The following is a 14,599-nucleotide window of genomic DNA, read 5'->3' as shown; positions in this document are numbered from 1 at the left end:
CTTCCCAGCATAAATTGGCAGATCGATATAATCCTGCAGGCATTTTGCCAAGACAAGACAGAGTATACTATAGATAATCCGGTGAAGATAAACAGAAGCCTATTATAACTTTCAAATGCTATAGGATAATAAACTTACTCCCGTTTTGTAGGAACAGCGAATTAACGGCGAACTAATTTCCGAGATATAACGATTTAAAATAAGATTGCCTTCTTTCCAAGTAGGATGAAGTTTTAATGTTGTAATAACAAATAAATTCGCGATGACTTAAAAAGGTACAAGCAAGTTTTTCGTTAAAGAAAAAAGTGACAACCGTGATATTCGGATGTAAAAAAAAAGGACAATAATTGAAAGATGTAGAATAAAATTGTAAGGATTATCCGAAAAACATATAGCTTCTGTATATGTGATTCGCTTTTAACGCATATAGTTCGTCGATCAAGAAAGCCGATTAAACCACGCCAAGCTTCATTTGACTATCACTTTTATTCTCAATCAAAGTTTTCTCTAACAAGCGACACGCCATTCCTTCCGGAAGGGAAAGCAAAAAGCGCATTCACTCCACCCACCCTGTGATATTCTCGTAGCGAATAGAACGAGCATCGCTGATAGAAAGGAAACGAATGACAAAGTTTCTCGAGGCCGTAGTCAAGACGAAAGTTTCTGAAGTAGATACGCCAGCTATGGGATAAAATAACGTTTGTTATCCGCGAATTTATAGGTTTTTGTCCAAACTTTTGTGATATATAGTATAGTTTCCCAAAATTATTCCCTCCGTCACATATATAACGCACATAAATAAATATCGTAAAATACGAAAAGTAGTTTCTAGAAATGAAGGTTGAGAAGAGAAAGTATACCAAAAAAAAAAAAAAAATTGCTTTTAAAAATATAAAAGAGCTGTGAAGATATTTTCTTCGTAAATTCTATTTGCACGACAAACACTTGACATAATTTAAAACGCCAAAGTCCATCGCGCAAGAATTCACATATGAATACTTTTGCAAAATCGGAATCGACTTTCCTTTAATGCAGCTATAAAGCTGTGCAGCTTTGCAGTTTTTAACTTGCAAGCTAAAAATTTAGCTTTAGGGATGTCGAAAAAATAGAAAAATAAAATGTTAGTCTCAATCAAATTTTAAATGACAATTTAATTAATGTAAAAAATATAATTTTTAACGTTAAAAATATTAAAGACATTAATTGTTGCATATTTAAAAAATAAAGAAATGTATACTTAATTTTTATTTAAGAAAGAATTTATTACAATCGGTCAAAGAATGAATAAAACGAGAAAAGAATTACACATTGATCCGAGATATCTTGTATATAATCTTTCATTCACGCTAAGCTTAATTCTCTTGTTTACCATTGAAGAGGGCTTTAATTAAACATCCCTTCATTGAGAAAAAGAAGAATGAGAGAGAGAAAGAGGGAGGAAAGCGGAAATTGCACAACGAGAAAATACCGGCGGATCGATGGAAATGAGTCACCCGGTGTGGTGTCCCGGCGGGTCTACATAGGTAAATAGGTTAGCACCATTGAGCGTGCGCCCTTAAGGCCGCTTCTTCCTTACGGACCGCTTAGTGAATCGATAGAGAGGAGAAAGCGAGCGAGATGTCCCTATATGAGAATAGAAAATCCTTCGCGGTTCACGCACACATACACGGTGCAACTATTCTGTCCACTTCAAATGTTTAACATCTACTGCTTTTTACATAATACAAAAGGAGAGTATATATTCTCTGTCGCCAAATGTTCCATATTTTTGCGAAATAATGCATCTTTAATCAGCTCTAATTTTTTATTAATAAAAATTATATTTATTTTTATATCATATAATTTTAATTATGCCAAAAATGAAAAATGAAATATTTTATACAGTTTCGAAGTAATTCTTGTCAATTAAAATAATTATTACTAATATCCCTAATTTCTGTTTTATCTATGAAAAAATATAAATTTTGCTTGTAGAGCTTTTTTATTGCGTTAGATTTTCCATTTTTCTTTCTTGAGACTTAGGATTCCGATTCTTGTCTTGATCAGTGATTCAGTTTCGAGATAAACACCCCCGGGGAAAACCCTCTGTTAAGCGCACTGCCGGACTCATGAGATTCCTCGATAACTCCCGTAAAAGTATCGTCAGAAACGCAAAATTCTCTCGGGAAGCGAAATTTCACATAAACGCGAAACTTATAAACGATAATCGTTCTCTCAATATTTAATATTATAGGTGCGCGAAGTGGTCGGAGAATAGAAAAGTGCGCGAGAAAGTTAAAAGCAAGAAAGAGAGTAGCGAAAATGTAATAAAAAAAATCAGTGCTATTTTTCATGCATTCTATCTCATACACATACACACACACACACACACACATATATATACATACAATTTTCTATATTCTGATTGCATTCTCGATTGCGCTGTCGCGTTAAATCGCGTCTGCAGATGCAGTTGTATCCAAGCAAAAGACAGTGATATCCGAGGGAGATTTCGCGCAAACAAAATCTAGCAATTTTTATTATTTCACAAGAATTATCTCTATTACAGCACATTTTTCAACAACATTATTAGAAAATTTAAGATAATTTTAATTTCGATTCTACATAATAAAAGCTTGGTCAATTATTTAATAAATGGGAAAGAAATTATATATTAATTGACATAATTTTTAAATTATTTATTACATTTCATTAATAATAATTATTATTATATTATATTTTATTATATTATATTGATTTCTTTCCCGGCTTCTTTACAATAATTTCTATAATTATTTCTTCTTGAGATTAACGATTCAAGATATGCGAATATTTGAATATTTTCTAGATAAATTCAAGTACTTAAGTTCATTTATGCATTCGTTATTATGCAATTGTAACGAGGTATAAACACGTGAGAAGAATATCGGAAATGGGAGAGGAACGGAGAACGAAGAAATGCAGCGAGAATAAGTAGAGTGGAACCGCCTGATTGCGAGAAGCGTAGAATTGACGTTTCATTTTCTGTGCAGTTTCGTTTGAGTTCCTCTCTATCTCTTATCTCAAGTTCCTCTTATCGATGCTCGATCATGCGGTTCATGATGTGTTCCAATCGTTCATGCTATTTCAATGTCTTTAAAGTAATGTGAGAATCAGAAAAGTAATATTACAATAAAATATAAATGTATATACTTATATAAAGGATATAGAATTTATGAATTTATACGATATAGAATTCCGATAAAAACTTACATATATTTTTTATTCGTGTATATAATAAAAGAGAAGAATTTATAACTCTCTCTCTTTTTCTCTTTTTCTTATTTAATACTACTATTGATATACTACTAATTATATACATATTTTTTAATAGAATTTATATAAAGATTTATAGAAACTGTTGCGCGTGTGGTTGTAGCTTTTATAAGCTTTTTGCGTAAAGTTTACTTGAAAAATATAATATTTTTTTAAAATTCATATTTTATATATGTATATAATATGAGAAAAGAGCAGATGTTGAAATATTTTTATTTTTTAAAGAATAATGATTTACATATGCAAAATTCTTCTTTAAATATATGTAAAAATAAATTATTTACAGCTTTATTTTGTAATAAATTATTTTAGCGAATAATTAGACACACGGACAAAATATTTGTACACCCTGAATTGTTCCATATACTGTTCATTTTGCCTTTTTTTTTTTTTTTTTTCTTGCGGGAGAAGCACGTTTGACGTTTGTAATCGTGATTACAAGTTGCTCCGCTGACTTTGCTGGAGTTTAGGAAGGATTATCGACTTTTTCCAACTTATCATTCTTTATCTTTCCGAAAGGGGAGAAGAGAAAGAACGACGACTTCGCCGTTAAAGTTCATACCGCCCACTACTTGTTTCGCGATTTTTACGCCAATGCGGAATATCCGTTCTTGCAGTGTTGATTCCTTTCGAAAGCCTGGCTTCTCTCGCGGTGTGTGTTTTGTCTAGAAACACTCGTTATTTCTTTTTAACAATTTTCCTTATCTAATAGGGGAAAAAGCATTTTATTATTGTTATTAAAAATATTTTATTACCTCAATTATGAGATAGTTACGTATAATACTCTTTAGAATTAATTTTGCTTTATAAATGTAAAAGTAAAATAAAATTGAAAAGTATGTAAAGTAAAAAATAAATTCTTAAAACAAAGTTTAAATAAAAATACAGATTTTTTTATGAAATTCTTGAAATCATTTGTTATTACAGATGGAAATTGTTAATAAAGAGATGTGTCGTATCGATATATCTAACAATAAGTAAGTGTACTGACGCAATTCTGAATTTTCTACTTTGGATAAGTCTTTAAACGAAGTCTTTAAACCAAATATTAATCTTTTCGAGCCACTCTCTTAGGTATCGTTCTAATTTTCAAAGTGAAAAACAATGGAAGGAGTGAAGCGTCATTAGCGATTTCGTCATTAATTTTCGCTCGCGGATGACCTGATTTTCATTGCGTTTATCTCGAGCGCGAGTTGCCTATAGTTCTCTATTGACAATTCGATCCTACTTCCTCTTGGACTGCGATATAAATCTCATATCAGCGTATATTCGACTTTGGATACTCGCCAATGACCCTGTTATCTTTCGATTTGATACGCGAACTGACTTCCGGGAAAATTGCCTAATCTTTTCTGGATTTTTTTTGTCGGTGTTGCACCGAAAATATCATGCACGCGCATCAAACATCGTAAATTGAAATTAGCGGGGAAGGCTCTGTTTAAAGTTAACATAAATATTATAAATTTACATTTTTTCTCATCATGTTGGAAAGATTAATCGTTTGAGATTCAAATTTTTAAAAATTATGAAACATTAAGGCAGCTATTTACCGAAATAAATATTTCGCGCAATTCATTCATTCGCGAAGTAAAAAATCAAAGCTATAAATAAGAGAATCATAAATTATATATTTTATCTTTTTAATTACAACATATTTACAAGGTAATTATTTCTTTAACGATCTGTATATACAAATACATATATCATTGTGCATCGCGATTAACTTGCATCATCGAGCGATGCAAATAATTAAGAGTCGTTGTATCTCGACCGTTTATTAATAATTAATTTATTATGAAATAAAATATTTAACATTTATATTATATTATATTTCACAATATATGTATTTTATAATGTCTGTTATAATTAAGAAAATATTTTATAGCGACGAGGAAAGAAGTGGCCAGTGTTCGGTATTTATTTTCTCGAAGCATTTCTTTTCGACGAGAAAATTTTCCCTCCCATTGGATACACCTTGACGTTGGTGGGAGGGCTCGGTACCCGAAAGCTTTTATCTTAAAGGGAAAACTAAGTACTCAAACGGTTTTTTAACTTTTCCGATCGATATCGTGTCTTTCGTCTTTTATTAATTCGGGAGGTGCCGTGGAAAAAGTCGCGCCCTTCGCGAATTCGGGAATGTCGTGGAACGTCTCGCGCGAATTCGAAATATCGCGCCTATAAGTGCCGTTTAAAATGTCGCGCGTGTGAATCAAATCTTGATGACCCCGACAACCCCAGAGGAGAAGCAGGCTTGGGAAGCATCGGGCGATAGCGAAGCAACCTTAGGATCACTGGATAGGATTTATCATTTATATATTATTTTTTATTAATCGCTCCTGTTTATTGTAATGTTAAAAGAAAATGGAGAAAAAAGATTTTTACATATGATGTATCATTTAAACGTTTAAGAATAAAATTTTGTTCGGAAATTGTTTAATTATTTCATTAAATATCTGCTTATTATTATACGCATTGTGATTTTTATATTTATTTTGTACAATAATAATTTTTCGAAATATTAATTGATTTGGGCGCCATTATAATTTGATTTTTATATTTCTGTGTTACAGATCGACGTAGCTTCTCTGTCATCAACTTCGTTGTTGCGCATCGATCGGTGAGTGAGAAAACTTTTATTTTACGGTAAAATTCGCCAAACATATATAAGTATGTTTATATTTTATTTTTTTAAACTTCTATTTGTTGCGTAAAAGTTTAGATAGTACGTTGTTGTGTACTTGGCGTATGCTTTTTACGCTTTTTGTAAGGTGTTTCTTATCTTATGATGTATCATCTGACTATCTCTTTCGTTTTCTTTAAATCGAGTAAAATAAGAATTCAAGTTTGAATTATAATATAATATATTTTTTTAAATTTTACTTATGGTTAACAGATTATTATAATCTTAATTTTAAATTAATATTTATATTCATAAACACGCGCGATTAATTTTTAAAAATTAATTAACGGCACTCAAAGACTACAAAAAAAAATGTCTCTTTCACGCGTCTTTGACAGGGATGTAGAAAATAGCGTACAAAAATCGAAAAACTGACGTCAATCGCATCATTGTTGAGTCAAGCAAGATTGCGATTATGTATTAATAATACATCTATATCGATTTTCCTATCGCGCACATTAAGTCTCAGCAAAGTTGTTGCAATGCCAGTTTGTGCTATTTCTGGCCTTTGGCCTTGAAGACTTACTCCTTTAGGGCAAAACCCAGTCCTTGTATGCGAGATAACATCTCAGATGACTTCGCGTACGTAATCCGTCGTAATCCACTTGCCGAAACACTTGCCGATTAAAGGTAAAACTATTTTATTGTTCTACATAAAGAACATATATATTGCATAATAAAAGTAATAATAAAATAGCAAACCAACTATAATAATAAATTACAATATACCAGGTGTCCCATTTTAAAGGACCCACTCAAATATCTCATTGTCAGAAACACTGCGTTAAATCGAAAAATGTTTCCTACAAAAGTTGTAGGGTTTCGAGGGGGACATAACATAGTAATATTCATTTGACCTTGGGCGGCGTCTCCTAGGTTAGTGAAGGTTAACCTTAAGTGAAGGTGAGAATGAATTTTGAAGAAAATAAAAAAATGCTTCAGATAAAAGTTGTTCAAATTAATAAGTAGAAAAAGATGTTATAATAAACAATATGGGTTTCCATTTAAAAAATTTATTCTCACCTTCACTTGACCTTGGAGACGCCGCCCGAGGTCATATGAATATTACTATGTTATGTCCCCCTCGAAATCCTACAACTTTTGTAGGAAACATTTTTTGATTTAACGCAGTGTTTCTGAGATATTTGAGTGGGTCCTTTGAAATGGGACACCCGGTATATAATGAAATATAAAATATATAATACATTAGAATCATAAAAATATGATATAAAAATATATATACTAAAAAATAACTTGCAGATATTTTTTCTTTTTTTTTTAACTTTTCCACTTATTTCCAGATCTTTAAAATTCTCCTACAATAAAGATTTTATTATGTGTTAGGATAATAGATAGAGAAATGGTGAGAAGCGTTTCTCAATCGATAGTCTTAAATAATTTAGTAAAACGATAGTAACTATACACTCGCGCGTGTATATACATAATAGAGCCTGGAAATAAAGATTTATTTCCGTCTCCATGTTTTTGAATGAGTCTTATTTATAGCTGATACTATTATACTTATGAGCTCGCTTGGAGAAACCGCATTTATTTCGCAATAAATCAATATTTTTTTCAACGCCATATATGTGAAGAGAGATGCATAGATTTATCATGTGTATCTGTATTATCAGTATCAGAATTTAAATCGCACAACATTAATAAGAGATGGACAATGATTATATAATATCCAAATTAAAAATTTGGGCATATTAAACAGATGCGGTGTTTTAAGATTATTAAATAGATTAGTTATAGATTAATTTAAATTAGAATTTGTGTATAATATATATATTTCTATAATATATAGATGGTATTAATAGAGAGATATTAAAATAATATTAATCTATTAAATTATTAAATATTGATAATATCTATATCCATCATTATTTAACGTAATATCAATAATATTGACAATGTCATTAATAAATAATAGCCACAATAGTAATTTAATATAACATAGATTAATTGGACTAAATGTTGATTTATTTGAGATTGAGAGCAATATTAATATTAACGGAATGCGAATTAAAATCTCTAATTCGAGCATGATGATCCGTCGTAATTAATAATTTCCAAAAACTCGAGTTTTTTAGAACTTAAATTCCGCTCTTAGCATATCTTAACAATCAGCAACTCACCCATAAATATTTCGTCGAAAGCTCCCTGTCTCTCACTCCATTCTTTTTTCCCCACTTTTTCCTACCTTATCTACGTCTCGGTTAACAGCAGAACTAGGTCTTTCCGATTCGATTCGAGGATCGTATCTTAGGACCGACAATTTATACCCCCTTTGGAAACCGAGCACACGCCATCAGGACAAAGCCTATGCGCCGCGACGTATGAAAAGAAAAAGCGAGATTGATAGTAGATGGAAACACGAAAATCCCACAGAGATTACGATGTTGTCCCAATTTTGGCGTATCGAATTTTAAGAATCGCGAAGTCGAGATATCCAGGGTAGATTTCGACCTCAATGATCTCCCCAAAAATCTCTCTCGATCTCATAACGTTTGAATGATCTTTATATGACTTAATAGAATTTTTAACACGATAATTAATTGTTTCTTCTCATCGTAGTTTATTGTATAATTAAAATTATTAATTATACAATATATATGAATATAAAAATTTATTAGAATATTGAGTAATTTATCAATTTAAGATAATTTCTGGTAGGAGCCTAACAATATTTCAGAAATATTAAATTTATTACTGCTCTTATATTTTTTAAATAAAATTCTTAGAATAAAAATTAATTTAAATATTTTTAAAAACATAGATTTAGATAAATATTGAAAGATGTATGACAGTTAATAATACATAGATATTACTATTTTCTTTATTTTGTTCTCTTGTCTTCGTTTGGGCGAATTGTGCTGCAACAACAATGTAGCAATCGATAAAATCCGAGCGCGAAATAAAAATAGCGGAATATTTAGAGCGTATACTCTTGAGAGATAGAAAGAGAAACGACGATCTTTGGCCGTGGACGAGAATACGACTTCGTTCGATCCAGTCAAGGGCGAACAACGAGCTTCCGGTTTCCTAAAGCTTTCTTCATCCACCGAAAGCTTTCCACGCGGAAGCGAAAGGGTACACATTCGCTGCACGAAACCGTTCGATCTAACCCGAGGGAACGAACGTGATTATATAGAAGCGCTATTATGGTGCCTGATCTCACTTGTGTAGAAAATGAAAGACGCTAGAAGGTGAAGGAAATAAGTTTTGCGCGACCCCCATTGTGTATCTCGGTATTATTTCTCGCATTCATATAAGCTGTCTTAGAAAGCTAGCTTTCATCTATGAATTCTTTGATTAATTGATTTGAGAATTTATTTAGTTACGAGAATCTATTTTCTCTTAGCGGAAATGTATATCTGAATATTGTGCACAATATTTTTATTTAGTACATAACGCATATAGTATATAAAATAATTTATATAAATATTATATTGTCTATAAAGAACAAATAAAATTTATCAAAGAATTTATATTTAAAATATGCATTATTTATCATTTTATAATGTTAAATGCTGTTAAAAATGTTGTTAGGGATAGAACAATATAACGATTTCACAATGATTTCGCATGATATTAATAATTGCTGCAACATATCTTTTTAGAAAAAATTATCGTTTAATAATCGCAAGAAAAATAATCAAATTTTACGACAGGTAATTTTCTTATTGGAAAATTCTTCTCTCGATGACAGGTATCAGAAAGCTCGTGTAATCCTTACGTTCCACGCGCGTGTCATGAAAGAATAATGGCGTGACACACGAAGCTTAAATCGACTATAACGGAAAATTTATCCTTGAGCTTATCCTACGCATAAAAACGACGCGATATCATTACATTCCCATGAACGTTCTATCGATATCAATTATGCGGGTGCCCCAAGATATTGCAATATAAATATTTCAGCATCGTATACCAGCAACACATTAAAGAACTTTAAAAAACATTTCGATATATATAATAACATATATCATCTTGCACGTATAGTTTTATTGTTTAAAAAAAAAGAATAAAAATAAAAGTGCAAAATAAAATAATAATTTAATATAAAGATAAATATGCGACAGTTAATAATAATTTAAAGAACGTGGAAATATAATATTAAAAATGAGAATATGAATCTTTAATAATAAAACTAGCTTTATAAAACAAGAAAGATGTGAAATGAAATAAAGATAAAAAGAAACAAGCGAACGCGATTAACAAGTTAACAAATTCTCGCATTGTTTATATATCTGATCTCCGAGCATTGTTATCAAGGCTGACGTGAAGTACGCGCGCTTTGATAAAAGTTAAGCAACCTGATGCGCGCGAATACTGATTAAAATTATGAGTTACAAAGGGTAGCTACTTCTCAAAAGGATTTCTGTACATTGAAGCGAAGGAAAAGCCAGCCAGCCGAGCTGCGCTTCGCTTCGCGATGTAACGGCAAAGAAGAGCCATTTGCATATTCCGACATGGATTACGATTTGCTACCGCTTGATGCTATCTGCTTTGTGCGAGCAATGAAATACCTCACTACTGGGCTATACCTTTCGAATATCCCGCATTGTATCCATTTAGAATTTACGAACGCAAATTCTTTTGCAAACTCCTTATTACATTATTGCTTTAACATACCGAAATATTGCACAATAGATAACTCTCTCTCTTTTTTCTTTTTATCATACAATAATTATAAAACTTTATTAATATATGTATTAAATGTATCACAGTATTTGAGGCTTAATACTTGAGATGATTTTTCAATCAGTTATCTTAATTAATATTTTTATTTTCATTATATAGTTATAGTTAATAATATATTGATATAAATACTGATTATTTTTTCTGATAGTAATAATTGTTTTATTTTTTGATAGTAATATTATAATTTGTAATTAACTTTAAAAACTCTGCAGTGTCTTAATTTGTGTGTACTTACTTTTTTCTCTATAAATATTAATAAAAAATTCTCATTTTGTGATATATTTTATCCAATTCCGGCTTTCTACTAAGATATATTTCATTTATCTTATATAAATTCTTCCTTGATAAACACATTTTGATAAATTGCTCATCAGCCATCAGAACAAACAACGAACAAAATTAAAAGTGTACTTTACAAATAAACACGCAACGGACTGTCGCAAATAAATTACCATCGAGCATGCGTATAATCAAAAAGCAAAGAACGTTCTGTGCAACGTAGACAGTGATATTCCCGAACAAATAAACCAATTAGCAGCAACCATTAATCAAGCTTCATTCAGAATATTTGTCCATTACGCTGGCAAATAAGCTTTTCGATAATAAAAACCTATATAATCACAGTGTCCCAATAAAAATCTATCAATTAGAAGCACATGCAGATCCAATCTCGCAAACAGCTTATTAATTTACAGACAACTTATTAATCAAATGTCAATGGCAAAAAAATGAAAATAAAAAAGAAACGAATATAATATCAATCTATATTGTTTTATATTTTAAAGTCTTAATTTTTTTAAATATAATTTTATTTTGTTTATTTTATCTGTGTTTTCTTTGTTTTGAATGGCAAGTTAATAACTGTTTTATATTTTTCATCTTTTTATCTTTTTTATATTTGATTATTTGATTAATTGTATTATTAATTACTTCGCGCATAATCGAAATAAGCTTCAGATTCAATTTGTTGCCAATTAGTTGAATTTATTTGGCCGTAATTTAGACTAATATTTATAATACTCATTGCGCTAAAATTGCAACGGGAACGTGCGTAAATATAACCAATTATTAGACTATGATAAATTACGCGATAACAAAAGGACGATATAACTACATTATTATTTATTTTACTATTTATCCTGGATGACTGAATTTTCCATAAATTTGAAACGTTATAAACGAATAAACGAAACGAAACGAAACTCACGCGCTCTTGATTTTATATTTGCTATTTAATTTTGCGTCATTGAAATATTATTTGTCACGAAAAGGGAAATCGATCAATTGAGTATATAATTCATGCGCGAGCGCGCGCGCGCGCGCGCGTTTAAGTAAATTTTGTTTGTGTTGCGGCTATGCAAATTTTACGTACTGCCGCCGTACTGCAGATTTCCGTATTATACGCTTAACAAAGGGCGATTATAATTAGCTTTCGAACGATAAAGAAGAACAATGGAACGCGACGTACAATGGGGAACAGTAGAGCGGGCAGAAACTGTCAACTGACGCAAACATTTTGCGAAATACCCCGTGTATTACTACATACGCATTAATTAGTGCCAATTTATATTTACCTGAGATGTGTGACTCTTAATATATATTTATTATACAATATTAATATATATAGAATGTAGCTTAACATTTAGTTTTTTATTTTCAGTATGTACTTTTGTATATACTTTTTTGTGCATAATTTGATTTTTTCGGAATCTTCTTCTCCTTCCATTTCAACTTTCAGTCAATCTTCCCTTCGCAAAAATCTTTGGCAAAAGTATTATTTATTTTACGCGAATATTTATTTAAGATAACAAAGATTGACGCAAACATTTTGCGAAATATCCCGTGTATTACTGCATACGAATTTAGTGCCAAATTATATTTACCTGAGATGTGTGGCTCTTGTATATTTATTATACAATATTAATATATACATATATGTAGAATGTATCTTAACATTTAGTTTTTTATTTTCAGTATGTACTTTTGTATATTCTTTTTTGTGCATAATTTGATTTTTTCGGAATCTTCTCCTTCCATTTCAACTTTCAGTCAATCTTCCCTTCGCAAAAATCTTTGGCAAAAGTATTATTTATTTTACGCGAATATTTATTTAAGATAACAAAGATTGACGCAAACATTTTGCGAAATATCCCGTGTATTACTGCATACGCATTTAGTGCCAATTTATATTTATCTGAGATGTGTGGCTCTTGTATATTTATTATACAATATTAATATATACATATATGTAGAATGTATCTTAACATTTAGTTTTTTTATTTTCAGTATGTACTTTTGTATATTCTTTTTTGTGCATAATTTGATTTTTTCGGAATCTTCTTCTCCTTTCATTTCAACTTTCAGTCAATCTTCCTTTCGCAAAAATCTTTGGCAAAAGTATTATTTATTTTACGCGAATATTTATTTAAGATAACAAAGATTGACGCAAACATTTTGCGAAATATCCCGTGTATTACTGCATACGCATTTAGTGCCAATTTATATTTATCTGAGATGTGTGGCTCTTGTATATTTATTATACAATATTAATATATACATATATGTAGAATGTATCTTAACATTTAGTTTTTTTATTTTCAGTATGTACTTTTGTATATTCTTTTTTGTGCATAATTTGATTTTTTCGGAATCTTCTTCTCCTTTCATTTCAACTTTCAGTCAATCTTCCCTTCGCAAAAATCTTTGGCAAAAGTATTATTTATTTTACGCGAATATTTATTTAAGATAATAAAGATTGACGCAAACACACACACACACACATTTTGCGAAATATCCCGTGTATTACTTCATACGCATTTAGTGCCAATTTATATTTACCTGAGATGTGTGACTCTTAATATATATTTATTATACAATATTAATATATATAGAATGTATCTTAACATTTAGTTTTTTATTTTCAGTATGTACTTTTGTATATACTTTTTTGTGCATAATTTGATTTTTTCGGAATCTTTTTCTCCTTTTATTTCATCTTTCAGTCAATCTTTCCTTCGCAAAAGTCTTTGGCAAAAGTAGTATTTATTTTACGCGAATATTTATTTAAGATAGCAAAGATTAAAGATTAAACGATTAAAAGATTAAATAAATATCAAGATATATATTTGATATAATGAATTATTTAACTTATTGATTCACGTAATGCGGTGAATTATTTAATATGATTAAAATTTAATATAACGCAATTTACTTAATTTAACAATCTATTTAATAATGACATGTTTAACGGGTAATAATTTATTTAGTGTGATGATTTGTGTCAGTGATAGTTTTGCTCGTTACATGAGCGATTTTGAACGTTGCAGTGTCAAAGAGGCTTTATCCACAATTATTACCATAGTTTGCGTTCGCCTAAAATCAATGCAGCCGAATCATTCTGTTGTAGTATTTGATTCTCGTCATTCGAAATTCACTCAAAAGCGCTCTCGCGATAATATTCGCACAAAGTTTTCCTCTTCTCGATTTGATTAAAAACTAGATCAATTTTTATAGCTAACAAAGATATTGTACATATATGATTGCGACAGACATATGTTACATTTTTAATTTTTTATATTTATTTTATGAAATGTATGAGAAAGAAGCTCTTTATTATTATCACACTTTCTCTTTATATATTTTTTAAATCTTGATAATTAATTTTACTAATTATCAAAATAGGATGAATTTGATTTTAATTGACAAATTTTGATTTTACATTAAAATTAAATTCTTTAAAAGATTTTATTTTATGTGAAACAAAAATTTGCTTTGTGAATATATAGAATAAAAACAAATGTATATAAAATAAAAAAAAAATATATTTCGATTTTATTTTACAACAACTATATTTCAATAGAATTTGTGAGTTTGTCAACGAATTGCTGCGGTGACACGCGATTTTTAACCGCGCCG

The 14,599-nt window shown here is 30.1% G+C and overlaps 1 protein-coding gene and 1 long non-coding RNA gene across 8 annotated transcripts in view; one reads left to right on the top strand and one right to left on the bottom strand.

Moving 5' to 3' along the window:
* LOC145941969 (uncharacterized) overlaps positions 1 to 14,599 on the top strand; it is a 198,158-nt gene that overhangs the window by 76,621 nt on the left and 106,938 nt on the right. For all 3 annotated transcript variants that reach the window (XR_014426268.1, XR_014426271.1, XR_014426270.1), the window contains one exon: positions 5,865 to 5,911. This is a non-coding gene — a long non-coding RNA (uncharacterized LOC145941969). The remainder of the gene's footprint in view (positions 1 to 5,864; positions 5,912 to 14,599) is intronic.
* LOC145941893 (octopamine receptor beta-1R) overlaps positions 1 to 14,599 on the bottom strand; it is a 92,996-nt gene that overhangs the window by 56,051 nt on the left and 22,346 nt on the right. The window lies entirely within an intron of this gene.

Source organism: Prenolepis imparis, unplaced genomic scaffold, assembly GCF_030444845.1.
Source record: "Prenolepis imparis isolate NDT839.2.m4 unplaced genomic scaffold, iyPreImpa1.0 SCAF_1, whole genome shotgun sequence".
Taxonomy (NCBI): domain Eukaryota; kingdom Metazoa; phylum Arthropoda; class Insecta; order Hymenoptera; family Formicidae; genus Prenolepis; species Prenolepis imparis.
This window is presented reverse-complemented; position numbering and strand designations above follow the sequence as displayed.